The 16,610-nt window shown below is 41.0% G+C and overlaps 1 non-coding gene across 1 annotated transcript; it reads right to left on the reverse strand.

Moving 5' to 3' along the window:
* Positions 1 to 853: 853 nt before the first annotated feature.
* On the reverse strand, positions 854 to 1,067 carry LOC123324539. Its single transcript, XR_006539882.1, has one exon. It is a non-coding gene; the product is annotated as a small nucleolar RNA U3 (small nucleolar RNA).
* Between the last annotated feature and the right edge of the window lie 15,543 nt (positions 1,068 to 16,610).

The raw sequence follows: 16,610 nt of genomic DNA on the forward strand, positions 1-16,610 counted from the left end.
TTAAAATATCAGTTATATCAGTCTTGGTTCATTTACTTTTTTCATTTACTTATTTAACAAATATTGAAACACTTACTGGGTAACTATTGTGTGCCAGGTGCTGTGTAAGTCAAAGGAGATAACAAAATAGGCATGCTCATGAAAGTCACTGCTATTGAAGAAGACAGCCCTGAGAGAAAAATATGTATGATACAGTGAGATTGGTACTGTTGTGGGTAGGTGAAGAGTGGTTTTGAAGCACGTAGAAGGGGGTACAACACCCAGACTGGATGTGTTTGTGTGTGTGTGTGTGTGTGCGTGTGTGTGTTGGGGGTGGGTGGAAAGGAGCTGGTCCTAAAGGCTACTTGGAGCAAGTGATGCTTGAGCTGAGACCAGAACTAATAGTTTGTAATCAAGAGAATGATGATGCCCAAACCAGTAGGGACATGTGTGAAAATCAGGTGATGAGAAAGAATACATAGGTGTTCTGAAGATTGAAAGCAGATCAATTTGGCTGAAACACAGGGGTCCAGGGGGCTGGGGAGATGGTGGGGAGATATGAAGCATTTCATATCATTTACAGAGGAAGAACCCTCATGGTGCTTCCTCAGAGAGCAAAAACGGGCTGTGAGAGCTATTGGGCTCATCTGTTTTACAACCTCCGTGTGTCAAATCAGGGAATTTTTTTTAAGACTTTATTTATTTGAGAGAGGGAGAGCAAGAGGGAGAAGCAGACTCCTCGCTGAGCAGAGAGCCTGATGCGGTTCTCAATCCCAGGACCCTGAGAACATGACCTGAGCTGAAGGCAGACACCTAACTGACTGAGCCACCCAGGTGCCCCAAATCAGGGAATTAAAAAAAAAATAAAACAGAAACCATTCAGATTGTGTCCTCTCCCTCTTACTGCCCCAAAGGAAGAGAAGAACCATCATCAATGGCAGAAGGCAGTTGCCAAAACAACACCTAGAGCCAGCTTCATGCTCAGAAGACAACACTGCACCTCCTCCTCATGGTTTCAGGTACTTGACGTGATTAGAGAAACCTCTCTAGTAGCAAACTATAGAAATGATCCCTTAAGGTATAGTCTTAAATCAGGGAATATTTTAACTGAGTCATTGCTAGTTTCTTTCTTGTCTAGCAGTATCCATTTGTCTTCTTAGCAAACCCTTGAACATTCTTCAATGTCCATCCCAATACTAGAAGAAAACCTACAGGTGAATAATTCTGTGATCTTGCTAATGGAGAAAGTCTAAGTGGAATAGCAAAAGTAAAAATGTTAAAGGACAAGAGTGGCAGCTGATTTCACAAATATTTAAAACTTCTGTACGTGTAAAGTGCCTAAACGAGAATTAAAAGGTAAAAAAGCTGAAACAAATTTTTGGAAGAAATCTTGGTGTTTTCTTTTTCTTTTTTTAAGATTTTATTTATTTATTTGAAAGTGAGAGAGCACATGCACGCAAGCTGGGAAAGGGACAGAGGAAGACGGAATCCCAAGCAGACTCCATGCTGAGCACAGAGTCCAAAGTGGGGCTCGATCTCATCACCCCGAGATCATGACCAGGAGATCACGATCCAAGCGGAAACCAAGAGTCGGACACAACCGAGCGAGCCACCCAAGCGCCCCAATCTTGGTGTTTTCTATTACAATTTAAAATATGTGACTCAGCAGTTGAACTTCTATTAAATTATTCTACAGAAATACACAAACTAGTGCACCCAGATACGTGTATGAAGATATTAGCAATAGGATTGTTTGTGGTAGTGGTAGTCATGGTGGTAAAGAAAACTGAAAACAACCTAAAAATTCTTCTGGAAAGGACTAGATGAATAACATATGTTCCATTTAGATAATAGGATACCACACTGTTTATTTTTTAAAAGTTAGGTAAATTTATATGCATAGACATAGAAAGATGTCAAAGATATAGACAGATATAGATACATATACTGCTATAGATATAGATATATAAACATACACACAAATAGACCACATCCAAGATATACACATATACATACTCATATTTAGTAAGATATATAGAAGGCAAAAACAAAACAAAACAAAACAATCTGCTTGAATAAATGTCAACCATTCTATTAGTTTCCTTTTACTGCTATAACAAAGTACCACAAACTTAGTGGCTTATAACGACACAGATTTACTCTCTTGTAGTTCTGGATGTCAGAAGTCTGAAATCAGTCTCCCTGGAGCTTAAGTCAAGGTGTTGGCAGGGCTGTTTCCTTCTGGAGATTCAAGGGGAGAACCCATTTCCTTACCTAACATTTACATTTCCTCCCAAATTCTCCCCCAAATCTATAGCTTCAATTTAACCCAATCCCAATCAAAACTGAAGCAGGAATTTTTGGCAGAATTTGACAAGATTATTCTAAAATTTATATGGACATGCAAACAAACTTGAACACCCAAAACTACCTTGGAAAACAAGAATAAAATCAGAAGGCTAACACTTCATAATTCCAAGACTTATAAGGGTATGGAATCAACACATTAACAGATGAAGAGATCAGTGAAACAGAAATAGAGTCAGCATTAGATCCATGCATATATGGACAACTGCTTTTTGTCAAAAATGCAGAGGCAAATCAGTGGAGAAAGGACAGTCTTTTCAATAAGTGTTGCTGGAACAATTGGATAGTCATATGCAAAATATGAACTTCCAGCATATTTCTGTCATATGTAAAATTGACTCAAGATGGGTCACAGATGTAAAAGCAAAACCTAAAATCTTAAAACTTCTTGGATAAATGGAGAAAATATTTGTCCATTGGGTTAGGCAAAGATTTCTTAGATAGGACACTGAAGACATGATTCATAAAAGAAATAATTGAAAAATTGGGCTTTACCAAAATGAAAAATTTCTGGTTTTTGGAAGACACTGTTAAGAGAGTGAGAAGACAAGCCATTGACTGAGAGAAAATATTTTTAAAGTATATATGAAGATAGAGAAATTGTACCCAGACTATATAAAGAACCCTCAAAGCTCAATAATAAGAAAGCCACCCAATTTTTAATTTATTTTTTATTTTATTTATTATTTTGTTTAAGATTTTATTTATTTGACAGAGAGAGACACAGCGAGAGAGGGAACACAAGCAGGGGGAGTGGGAGAGGGAGAAGTAGGCTTCCCGCCAAGCAGGGAGCCCAATGCAGGGCTCGATCCCAGGAGCCTGGGATCATGACCTAAGCCGAAGGCAGACACTTAACGACTGAGCCACCCAGGCACCCAGCCACCCAATTTTTTAAATGAACAATTTGAAGAGACTCATCACCAAAGAAGACATCAGGGCAAATAAACCCACAAAAGGAAGCTCAATTTTATTTGGTCATGAGGGAAACACAAATTAAAACCACAATTAGGTACCACTATGTACTTATTAAGAGGGTTAAAATAAAAAAATACAGACCATACTAAGCACTGGAGAAGATATAGAGCATCTGGAATTCTCATACACTACTACTAGAAATGTAAAATAGTAAAACTATTTTGGAAGTAGTTTGAGTTTCCTAAAAAATTAATCCTGTGCATACTATATGATTCAGCCATTTCACTCCCAAGTATTTACCCAAGGGAAACAAAAGCGTATGATCACACAGAGACTTGTATATGAATGTTCTTAGCAGATTTATCTGTAATTAATACCCCCAAACTGGGAGCAACCCAAATGTCCATTAACAGGTAAATGGATAAACAATTTGTGGTATGTTTATACAATGGAATAACCCTCAGCAATAAAAAGAAATGTGCTATGGATTCACCCAACAACATGAGTGAATTTCAAAGAGATTATGCTGAATGAAAGAAGCCAGACGAAAGAAACAGTGCATACTATATGATTGCATTTTCTAGAATTGTACATCAACTCTAGAAAATGTAAACTAATCAATAGTGACAAAGGGGATCAGATGTTGCTTAGGGATGGGGATGGAAAGGGGCAGGAGGGAAAGAATTCAAAGGGGCATCAGTAAACTTCAGGGGGTGATATGTTCACTACCTTGATCATAGTGATAGGCTTCACGGGTGTATGCATATGACAGAACTTAACCTGCTGTGCATTTAAAATATGTGCAGTTTACTGTATGTCAATTATATTTTCAGAGAGAGAGTTGTTTTTAAAAATAGCTCTAGGAGGTAGTTGTTGTGCCTAAAAAGTTTAACTGAATTCTGAGGATTAAGTAAGTCTTTCAAGGTTACCTACCTAGGTGGCAGAGCTGAAATTTGTACCCAAATCTGTCTGACTGAGAGAAAATGTCTGTAAAGTATATATGAAGATAGAGAATTTGTATCCAGACTATATAAAGAACACTCAAAGCTCAATAATAAGAAAACTACCCAATTTTTTAAATGAACAATTTCTTTCCACTCTATTTTGATAAGACACCATTAATAACCTAAAGAAAGAGGGGAGGGAAGTTTTGAAATCAAGCACTTCTGCTATTAACTGTGTTGATTTATTTAAGGATAACATTGTAATAGCAGTGCCAAGATTCCCTCAACACCAACTTATCTGATGCTTGACTGGCAATGTCCTTGATTTGGAGATGATACCATTTCCAGACACATTTTTTAAAATATTTTTTTTATTAACATACAATGTATTAGTTGTTTCAGGGGTACAGTTCTGTGATTCATCAGTCTTACACAATTCACAGTGCTCACCATAGCACATACCCTCCCCAGTGGCCATCACCCAGCCACCCCATCCCTCCCACCCCCACCACTCCAGCAACCCTCAGTTTGTTTCCTGAGATTAAGAGTCTCTTATGGTTTGTCTCCCTCTCTGGTTTCGTCTTGTTTCATTTTTCCCTTCCTTTCCCTATGATCCTCTGTCTTGTTTCTCAAATCCTTCATATCAGTGAGATCATATGATACTTGTCTTTCTCTGATTGACTTATTTCGCTTAGCATAATACCCTCTCGTTCCATCCATGTCGTTGCAAATGGAAAGATTTCATTTTTGATGGCTGCATAATATTCCAGTGTGTGTGTGTGTGTGTGTGTGTGTGTGTGTGTGTGTGTGTGTATACCACATCTTCTTTATCCATTCATCTGTTGGTAGACATCTAGGCTCTTCCCATAGTTTGGCTATTGTGGACATTGCTGCTATAAACATCGGGGTGCAGGTACCCCTTTGGATCCCTACATTTGTATCTTTGGGGTAAATACCCAGTAGTGCAATTGCTGGGTCGTAGGGTAGCTCTATTTTCAACTTTTTGAGGACCCTCCATATTGTTTTCCAGAGTGGCTGCACCAGCTTGCATTCCCACCAACAGTGTAGGAGGGTTCCCCTTTCTCTGCATCCTCGCCAACATCTGTCCTTTCCAACTTGTTAATTTTAGCCATTCTGACTGGTGTGAGGTGGTATCTCATTGAGGTTTTGATTTATATTTCCCTGATGCTGAGTGCTGTTGAGCACTTTTTCATTTGTCTGTTGGCCATTTGGATGTCTTCTTTGCAGAAACGTCTATTCATGTCTTCTGCCCATTTCCTGATTGTATTATTTGTTCTTTGGGTGTCCAGACACATTTTTAAAAAGTGGTTGTTGAAGAAATAAAATGAGATAAAATAAAATTTTTTAAAAATATTTGTTGATAACCTGACATTTGATCTGTGCTCCTGCTGGCCCTTTATGTGAAAGTTTCCCTCCAAGGATACCCTGTAGGAACAACTCCCACATGATTTAGGGTGTGGATCAAGGTTGTGGCATTATTTGACAAGAGTTGCTACATCTTACTTATGGCTTCTTTTATTTATCTTTAAAACATTTGAGCGAGCCTCTGACAGTGATGGAGGGGAAATTCTTCACTGTCTTTATGAAAATAAATTTAAGGAGCAAGGAACTATTTTAGTATCCCCAATTTTAGTTATGTTCCTGAATGATGTTTTGGAATATTATGCCTTATGATCAAAGTCATGTATCTCATTACCCTACATCCTGGGGGGGAAAATACTCAAATTGTCTCTGAAGCATAGCGTCTATTAACTTGACAGGTTTTGGGGTTTGTTTGGGGTTTTTTTTAGATTTTATTATTTATTTGAGAGAGAGGGAGATTGGAGAGCATGAGCAGGGGAAGAGCAGAGGGAGAGAGAGAATCTCAAGCAGACTCCACACTGAGTGCAGAGCCCAACACAGGGCTCGATCTTACAACCCTGAGATTATGACCTGAGCCGAAATCAAGAGTCAGATGCTTAACCAACTAAGCCACCCAGGAGCCCCGACTTGACAGGTTTTAAAAGGACATTTTCACCACCCAAACGAATTCCTCATGTTGCATTAAAATCCATTTTTGGGTCCTAGAATCATAGAATGTCAGGTTTTGAAGGGCCTTTGGGATCCTGGAACTGTTTTGTGGCAGATCCTTGTGATGTATTTTCTCATGAACCCTCCTAGCAAAAGGAGAGGGCTATTAACATTCTTATTTGCAGATGCCAAAATCTAAGCACAGGGCAAACATCAATGGTGTTTCCAAGTTAGTTACCGTCATGACTTCACATTCCCACTCCTACTCTGAGAACCTCATGCCCATAAAAACTAAAAACTGTTCTACAAGCCCCCCTTCGCATTTTAAATGATTTTACTTGTGTCAGCCTTGTTCCTACATGCCCTAGTTCTTCAAATTTTTATTTTGTATCTTGCAGATCTTCTGTATTTCTCCATCATTTCGTTTATTTGAGCAAAGATAATCACAGTGATGGAGGGGAAGGCCTGATGAGTTTTAGAAGGTGACACCTTTGTTTACCTTCTTTGTTTACCTTCTTTGTTTACAATCTGAGTTACTTCTGCTACAGTTTCGAGTTACCATTCAGATGCTCTAGAAAAGAAGATTAATCCAACATCGAATTCCAGTCCCTGACAAAAATCCTCTAAAAATACAACAAAGAAAAAAAATAAAAGTACAACAAAGAATTTTATGATGTATAGTGATGTAAGGATGAGGAGTGTTGAAGGGGAGGTAAAGCAATCACATTTTAGGAGCTAGAAAACACAAGAATGAGTGGTAAGTGACTTAGCAAGTGAAAGACATTTAAACCTGTAGCTGTTTATTGGGGGAGCCAAGAAACAGTCCGCTCTACATTGCTGAACCCCCAAATCTCAGGAACCGGTGGCACCATGTTTCCCTGGAAATGAGGGTGAAGAGGGAACCAAACCAATAAGGATTTGCTGAGGAGCACCTGGGTGGCTCAGTCGTTAAGTGTCTGCCTTTGGCTCAGGTTATGATCCCGGGGTCCTGGGATTGAGCCCCGCATCAGGCTCCCTGCTTGACCAGAGGCCTGCTTCTCCCTCTCCCACTCCACTCCCCTGCTTGTATTCCCTCTCTCGCTGTCTCTCTCTGTCAAAGGAATAAATAAAATCTTTAAAAAAAAATAAAAAAAATAAGGATTTGCTGAAAGCTATTTGCAGAGCACATGAGGGCTCTGTCACTTGATGAGCCAGAGGACTTCCCCACCCCAGTCCTGGTGGAGACAGGAAGCTTATTATCTGAAGCATGTATAGACTGGAAGCAGCAGGTCAGCCCATAGTTGTGAGACGAGATGCCAGAGCACTTGTAGACAAAATGTGACCCTCTAGCGGATATTTGAAAAATCTTTTCTAGGGACCCCAGCACACACACACAGACATAAAGATATTGGTGGCCCAGCAAACAAAACAGCCTAACATAGAAGACTTAGACTGTACAACCCTCAACCTTATGTTGAAAAGTTCTAATTGGCTTTTCCTCCTCTAATCGTAAATATAAACAAATTTAAATATATAATTCTGAGTAGGTCTTTTATGTTCTAATACTGTTTTTTTTTAAGCTTCTTGGATGGGTAGATTCGTGTTTTTCATCAGTTAGGAAATTTTTAGCCATCCTTTCTTCAAAAGCATTTTCCCCCTTTCCTTCTGGAATTCTTTTTATTTATTTGTTTAGTTGAGAGAGAATAAGTTCAGGGAGGGGCAAAGGGAGAGGGCGAGAGAATCTCAAGCAGACTCCCCACTGAGCATGGAGACCCATGAGGGTCTCAATCTCATGACCACGAGATCATGACCTGAGCAGAAATTAAGAGTTGGACACTTGGGCGCCTGGGTGGCTCAGTCGGTTAAGCGACTGCCTTCGGCTCAGGTCATGATCCTGGAGTCCCGGGATCGAGTCCCGCATCGGGCTCCCTGCTCGGCAGGGGGTCTGCTTCTCCCTCTGACCCTCCCCCCTCTCATGCTCTCTCTCTATCTCATTCTCTCTCGCAAATAAATAAAATCTTAAAAAAAAAAAAAAAAAAAAGAGTTGGACACTTAACCGGCTGAGCCACCAGGTGCTCCTCCTGGAATTCTATGCAAGTGTTGTTATGCTTGGTTTCCCAGAGGTCTCTGAGACTTTGTTCATTTTTCTTTATTCTTTCTGTTTTCCAGATTGGATCATTTCTATCATCTCATCTTCAAGTTCATTGATTCCTTCTTATGCCCCCTCGTATTTTCTATTAAGGTTTTCATTTTCCAGTTTCATCTATTTCAATTTGCATGTCCAGATTTTCCACTTCTTTCTTTCTTTCTTTCTTTCCTTCTTTCTTTCTTTCTTTCTTTTTCTTTCTTTCTTTCTTTTTTATGAGTTCTGGCTCCATGTTGGTATTCTGTCTTTGATGAGTCATTGTCATTATACTTTTATTCAGTTCTTTAAACATGATTTTCTTTAGTTGTTTGAACGTATTTATAATAACTACTTTGAGGTCTTTGTGAAGTTCAACATCTGAACTTCTATGTTCAGTTCCTATTGACTGCTTTCCTCCCACTGACCCAAATCTTGTAATTTGGCTTGCCAGATCTTTGTAATTGGCTTGCCAAACTCCTTACTCTGCCATTCTTCCTTGTCATAACAATGCAAACACTGAGTTTGTAGCCAAAGTGTCTAAAACATTATATTGGGAGGGTAGAAGAAAAGAGGCTGAAATCTTTATATTCTCAAGTGGGAGTTCATGATAATACCTGACACTGAAAAAATAAAAAGTAGCGATGTGAACATGTTTTTTAGTGATACAAATATACATGTAAGAAAAATCAGCTAAAAGAATTTAAAATGGGTACAGGGAAAGGGAAATGGGGCAGAGGGGTATGTCTTCAGCCTTAAAGAAATATATTGATTCAATAAAGAGTGTCTCTATAAAACTTTGATAAAAATTAAAAAAAATTTAAAACTAATGTGAAAAAAATTAAACACAAGCTTTTAAGGTCAGTCATACCTGAGTTTGGATTTGGCTCCACAACTTGCTAGCTGTGTGACTCTTGTCACAAAACTTAATATCATCGAGTCTCAATTTCGTCTCCTATGACATGCAGATAATCATTGCTTTAAAGAATTATAATAGTAGCACATACTATGAGCCAGGCAGCAAGTATTACAAAGTAGAGAACAGACTCTGTTTCCCCTGTCTGCAGGTAGGGCTATATGTCCATCACCCTTCTCGCCGCCAGCCCGAGCCCCTGAGAATGGATTTTTGTATCAGTCTAGCTAATGGCTAATGTAGGCCACGTGTGTGAGGCACTGTCTGTCTCAGTGACCAGCCTGGCTGTATCTGCTTCTGTCCCCCACTAGAATGTAATCCCCAGAAGGGCAGGGACTAGTCTGTCTTCTTCTGGAGTGCCTAACAGTTTGAAGGTGACCAATAAAAGTTGTTGAATGAATCAATGAACTAGGCAGTCTGACAGGGGATTCTATTCTCCAAATAACAATGTTTTTATCACCACAGCACAGCCTGCTCTCAGTTGAATCTGTGCCACATATGGACAAACAACTTAAGGACAAGATAGCTTCTAGGGAACATTCCAAAACATTATTATCCTTCCCAAGTACAAGATGCTAGCTTCAGCTTTTATTTATTTATTTTTAATTTATTTATTGAGAGAGATAATGATAGAGAGAGAGCATGAGATGGGGGGAGAGTCAGAGGGAGAAGCAGACTCCCCGCTGAGCAGGGAGCCCGATGTGGGACTCGATCCCGGGACTCCAGGATCACGACCTGAGCCGAAGGCAGTTGCTTAAACAACTGAGCCACCCAGGCGACCTAGCTTCGGCTTTTATTTATTTATTTATTTTTGCTTTGTTACTAAATAGAATTGTATTACCTCCTCCTCAAAGGTTTCAGTTTCTATCCCTGAGACAGTTTTTTGTTTTGTTTTAATTTTCGTGAATCTCCTTCTAGTACTTTAATTGGTGTTGTGGGTTAGAGTCCAGAATTGAACTCAAGGAACTAACAAGGAGCTTGTGTTCAATTTGAAGAAAACTCAATATACTAAAATACAAGTTTATAAAAACCCTATAAATATGGGCAAGGTTATGAGCACCTTAAAACATTCTGAACTTGCAAAAGGAATCATCTCTGAATTTTGGTAAAAAGCCAACCCACTGGTATATTTAACCTATTATTCAATTTGTAAAATTTTAATATAATCACGTGAGGCATCTAAAGTGAGGTTCATGGAAAGTGGGGTGTATTCACATAAATATTTTATGTGACTGTTATTGTTAGTGAACCAATGTGGCCACATCATCCTGATTTCAGCATCTCTTATTATGCAACACTGAAAATTGCCATTTTAACTTTGAGCAGTGTCCTTTAGTTTACAGGAAGAGAGAAAGGAATACAAGATGAATGGTTTGGGCTCAAGCTGGCTTTTTCCAGGCCAGAGTTTATTGTTTGCTGAAAATCCCTTCATGTTGGCCAAGAGTTCTCAAAGGCAACTGCCAGGCTGCTGGTACCATCAAAGGACTTATTCCCTGAAGAAAGCCAAAGCGTGTGGAATTCCTAAATGGACCCCTCTCTGGTTGGGTGCCAGGGGATGAGCAGATGAGAATCTGGTTTGGATGACCAATCATCACCTGCCCCAGCATCTTCAAGGGGCAGGAAACATTTCTGACCTGCTACTGGGTCAGATCTACTTCTTTTATTGTCTATAATTTGATGGTGAGAACCCCCCGGCCTGGGTGATCATGGAACAGGGCAAAATTTATTGGCCTGGGGTGGGTGAGCAAGGAAGAGGTGCAAAGCCCTGGTCTTCTTCCAACCTCCACCCAAGAGGGGTCATGTGCAGACCAATCCGATAGCCCTAAGACTTCCTTGCTCCAGTCATCTGCCGGGTCATGGTCTGCCACATCAGCCAGGCTGCTTCCTCCAACCTCAGGACTTAGAGAGACTTACTTAGCTTCTCTGGTCATCTGTTCCTCTCTGACACTAGAGATAATAATGCCATCATTTTCTGAGGCTTTGTGGCCAGTGATCTGGGCAGCAGGGTGGCAGAAACCGCTGGTGAGGTCACCTCTGAGCAGGGCTATCTGTGACTTTCATGGGCCCTAGGCACTTTTGCTTTTGTGGGCTTCTTCCTTCTTAAAAATTTTTTTTAGTTATATTTTATGACTCTGTTGGTATAAAGGTGAGTATATTAACACATAGTAAAACATTTTTTTTCAATCTAGAAGTTAATTTTTTCTTCTGATGTTAAAAGCAATTAAAACATTTTCTTTCTTTCTTTCTTTTAAAGATTTTATTTATTCATTTCAGACACAGAGATACAGAGAAAGAGAGAGAGCATGAGCAGGGGGAGAGGCAGAGGGAGAGGGAGAAGCAGGGTCCACACTGAACCAGGAGCCTGATGTGGGGCTTGATCCCAGATCAAGCAGATGCTTAACCATCTGAGCCACCCAGGTGCCCCATTTAAAACATTTTCATGAGTCCCTAAAAGTACTGTGGGTCCCAGACACTATACCTGCTGTGTTTAATGGAGAAGTTGACCCTGCCTACGAAGGGACTCTAAGACATCATAACCTTTTTACTACACATACTGGAGGTAGCAGCTAAGAGCTGGGATTTGGGAGTTAGATGTAGATTTGGCAATGTGGCTCCCTGCTATACTGGCTGTAGGGCCTTGGCTAAGTTGCTTAACCCCTCTGAGTCTCATTTCCACCATCTTAAAATGGAGGAAATGATACCTTCTCGGTAGTTTTGATGTAAAGATTAAACACTTAACATAGTGCTCGTCAACTGGGAAATGCTCAGTAAATGGATGATGGCAATGATAAAACACTCCAAATGAGCACTCTTCTTCAAAGTAGAGCTCATCAGGGGTTCCTTCTATTCCCTAAAAAAAAGTGGAAGAAGAACTGAATCCACAATTCAGAGGTTTATGGGACCATAGCAGAATATACGAGGAGCAGGAGGGCAGGGAGCAGGAAGATTGTTATTAAAGTCTAGAGTTCATCTCATTCCCCATCTTGCTAAATGCCACCAAAGAAGTGGCCTCATGTAGCCCAACTGGTTATTTGGGGAACTTTCTGTCTGGTTCAAGTAAGGATGGAGCAAGGCAGGATGGACCTAGAACTCCCTGTCTAGTTCTAGATTTGCCAGGGTCAAGTGCGGAGAACTTGTCTCGACAGGTTGCTCCGCCCAAAGCAGGGCTCAGCATAGCATTAAGCATATGACTGTGAGAATAATAAGGCAAGCCCAGTGGTTCTAACTAATCCAGTGAAGTGACTATAAATAAGACATGATCTTTTATAGGACAGGTTCCTAGTTGATCATGTGGTAAAACAAAACAAAGCAAAACAAAATCTCTGCTTCCCTAGCTTGAAATGCATGCAAATAGAGATTCAGTTGGATGCTTGAGATTCTTTAAAATGCAAATAACTATAGGAGGTTTAGGGGCTATCAATCATTCACACCTTAGAGTGAATTAATTTAGTGAGCCTGATTTTTCTTCAGCAATTAACTGAGATTTGCATTGATGCTGAACAGGAGTTTAGATGGGATGAGGTGAAAAGAGGGAGAGCATATTTTGTTCCCTGGGCTACTTAGTGGAAGGAAGACTGGAGGTTTTCTGGATTGGGATCTTCCAGAGACCAGGAAGCACCAGGTAGTATTGGGACCTGGAGAGGAGGTGGACATGGGGTGAATAGGAGGATACAGGGAGAAAGAAATAGAGAGAGAGATGGGGAAACTTTCTAACTTGGAATTTAAGCAAAATGGTGAAATCAGGGTCTTTAAGTGTTTTAGGAAATTGTCATTTCCTTGGAATAAATTGTCATTTCCTTGGATGCAATGTACATTTCAGCCACTGTTCTGGATATTCTTTTCATATGACCTGGCAAATGTCAGGAAGCAACCTTTTCTCATCTCTCCATCAAATTATATTTTAATAAGTTAGTTTGAAAATACTCTATTTCTTAATTGCTTGGTAGAATTTCCATGAGACAGTGTAAGGGGTCTAAGGACACAGATGGCTTGGAATGTTTTTATTTGGCTTAAAACATTTTCCTTCCAGATAAAAGCATAGTTATGTATATGATTTGGACCCATTTGAAGTTTACTTTGCTGTGCTTGGCAGCTGAGTCAGCCTCATATATAATGAGAAGGTGTGGACTTTGATGTCAGGGAGACATGGGTTTGAGTCTCAGATCTGCTACTACTAGTGAGTGCCTCTGAGTCTAGTTTTTTTTTTTTTTCAGTGCTAGTTTTGTTTTTGTTTTTTTTTTAAACTTGTAATGGAGAAACGGCAACAAAAATACCTACTTCACAGGATTGTTGTAGAGATGACTTGAGATAAATCCTACAGTGCACATTTGAAGACATTCAAAAAATATTAGCTTCCCACTTTTGCTCAGATGTTGTTGGGTAAAAGCTTCATTGTACTCATCAAGGCCTGAAAGGAATAAAGAACTTGATTTTTTAATTAATTAATTAATTTATTTATTTATTATGTTCAATTAACCACCATATAGTACATCATTAGTTTTTTTTTTTTTTTTTTAAAGATTTTATTTATTTATTTGACAGAGAGAGACACAGCGAGAGAGGGAACACAAGCAGGGGGAGTGGGAGAGGGAGAAGCAGGCTCCCCGCAGAGCAGGGAGCCCGATGTGGGGCTCGATCCCAGGACCCTGGGATCATGACCTGAGCCGAAGGCAGTCGCTCAACCGACTGAGCCACCCAGGCGCCCCCATCATTAGTTTTTGATGTGGTGTTTAACAATTCATTAGTTGCATACAACACCCAGTGCTCATCACAACACGTGCCCTCTGTAATACCCATCACCTGGTTACCCCATCCCCCACCCACCTCCCTTCTGAAAACCTCAGTTTGTTTCCCAGAGTCCAGAGTCTCTCATGGTTTGTCTCCCTCTCTGATTTCTTCCCCTTCAGTTTTCCCTCCCTTCCCCTGCGGTCCTCCGTGCTAAGGAATAAAGATCTTTAAAAGAAGTTTTGGAAAACCTTTTTATCAGGCACAAAGGAAACATAAATTTAAGAAACTCCAAGTTTGGGGCACGTGGGTGGCTCAGTCAGTTAAGTGTCTGACTCTTGATTTTGACTCAGGTCATGATCTCAGGGTCGTGGGATCGAGCCCTGTGCTGGGCTCCCCACTCAGTGGGGAGTCTGCTTGAGATTCTGCCTCTCCCTTTCCCTCTGCCCCCCCCCCCCCCATCCTGCTCACATGGGCACTCTCTCTCTCTCTCAAATAAAAATAAATCAATCTTAAAAAAAAAAAGAAGCTCCGAGTTTGCTCAGAACTCATATGCGTACAGTATCACTTGAGGTAAAACCCTTGAGAAAGACTCTTCCTTTATCCCTTCATCGCAGCACTTCTCAAACTTTAAGGCGTATAGGAATCACCTGGGAATCTTACTAAAATACAGATTTAGATTTAGTAGCACTGGGGTGGAGCCCAAGATTCTCCTTTTCTAACAGGCTTCTAGATGATCGGACCAGCTGGGGCTAGACCCAGTACCTATATCCTTTACTTGTTGGTTCCACAACAGTTGCACAGTGTTTAATACAGTGCCTGGCATGTGGTCAGTCTATCATTATTAGATAAATGGGAAAATGTATCCTTGATATAATATTGTTTCCTATGATCCAAACGGGGATTACAATCGATTCTCACCGTTGAGGACATGACAAGTGATGGCTCTCACAGATCTGGGTCCTTGGCATGGCCCGGCTTGCAGAGAAGATCAGAGAAGCCGATCTGTAGTTCTGAAGTCTCAGACCAGGCTACGTGTCCCCACTGGGGGCACAGCAAAACTCAGTGGAAATGGAGAAAACATTAAGGGGCCTTTATTCTTTCTTCTAGTGAACATACCTCTGCTCTCTGCCTGGGTGGACATCTGTCAGGCGGCATAGCCTATAGCAGGTGGCATCAAAGAGCTGTGCCCACAAGGTTGCCAAATGTCCTGTGTGCAGCTCCCGCGGTCCATGGTGTTACTACTTTGAGGGACACAATTGCTCCACATTTGAACCAGAAAGGGGAAAGTTGTGGCTTATGTGTCATGGAGAAGACAAGAAAGTGCATCGGAAAGAATACAGACTCTGGGGTCAGTGAGAAGCTGCTTCCAGCCTCAGGTTTGTGGCAGTGAATCCCTGTGTGGCTGTAGGCAGCACAGTAGCTATCTGAGCCTCAGTTTTCTGATCTGTGAAATGGGGCGGCCCATGCATAACCAGCAGGGTTTTTGTGAGGAATAAAGGAGATGATGCATTGTCAGATGGCACCTTAATAAAATGGCACCTTTAAACTACTTAATTTATTTATTTAGAAAAAGAGAGGGTGTGGGAGAGGGAGAGTCTTAAGCAGACTCTGCACTAAGCACAGAGCCCTACGAGGAGCTTGATTTCACGACCCTGAGACCATGACCTGAGCCGAAACCAAAAGTGAGACGCTTAACCGACTGTGCCACCCAGGTGCCCCTAAAATGGCACCTTTAATGTTATGTGTTCTGGCTAGTTTCTGGAAGGTAGCACGCACTCAGATAGTCAGGCAAGCTCACTTGGGTTTTCCATCCCATCATAATCTGTGATCTTGACTCTCACACCTAACACTCCTACACTGTGGCCACAGGAAGGTGGCCTGGGCCGGGCCAGCCCTTTCCTCCCGTTGAAGTCATAGCCTGGTACTCTCTTTGCTCCTGGACAGTTACAAGCCCTACGGGATGCGTGAACATCTGTAGCTAAGCAAGCTGAGCAGATTTGGCAGCCCTTCTGCACAGTCAATGGATGGTCACTCAACCCTTGCTCTGCCCACACCCTCCTGTTGGCCATCAGAAGCGGAAACGAAGTTTTCCTTAACAACCGGGGAAATCTGAGCCAACGTACCAAGTGACCAACCTGCTGAGTTATTAAACTAGCCCTATAAGAAAACAGAGTGTAGGAAAAGATTTTAATGAAAATTGTTGAGTATGATAACACTTAGCATAGAGCCTGTGAGCATAAGATTAAGATAGTTTTGTAGACTGGTAAAGCATTGCAACAGGTCCAACATTGTTTACTGATTTAGAAGATGTTTTCTGGATTGCTGCTGGTCTCAGGCACGCACTGAAGGACACCAACCCATCTACCACATAGAAATCCATGCACACCCAGGGCATTGCCTAAATGCTAGCCAGAATCTTAAAAAAAAGCCTCAGACTTTACTTTCATATAAAAAAAGTCACGCATCACCCAGGTTATCCATTATGTTCGATTTCAAAGCCCTCTCCCTGGCTACAATCCCAACAGGGGCAGAGAGGTGGGGTTTTGACCATAATTTTTCATGGGGGTGGGGACAACCAGAGAATCACAAATAAAAATGACTTCTTCCCCCTCTTGAATTTCATCTCCTCTGC

This window comes from Neomonachus schauinslandi, chromosome 3, assembly GCF_002201575.2.
Source record: "Neomonachus schauinslandi chromosome 3, ASM220157v2, whole genome shotgun sequence".
NCBI lineage: Eukaryota > Metazoa > Chordata > Mammalia > Carnivora > Phocidae > Neomonachus > Neomonachus schauinslandi.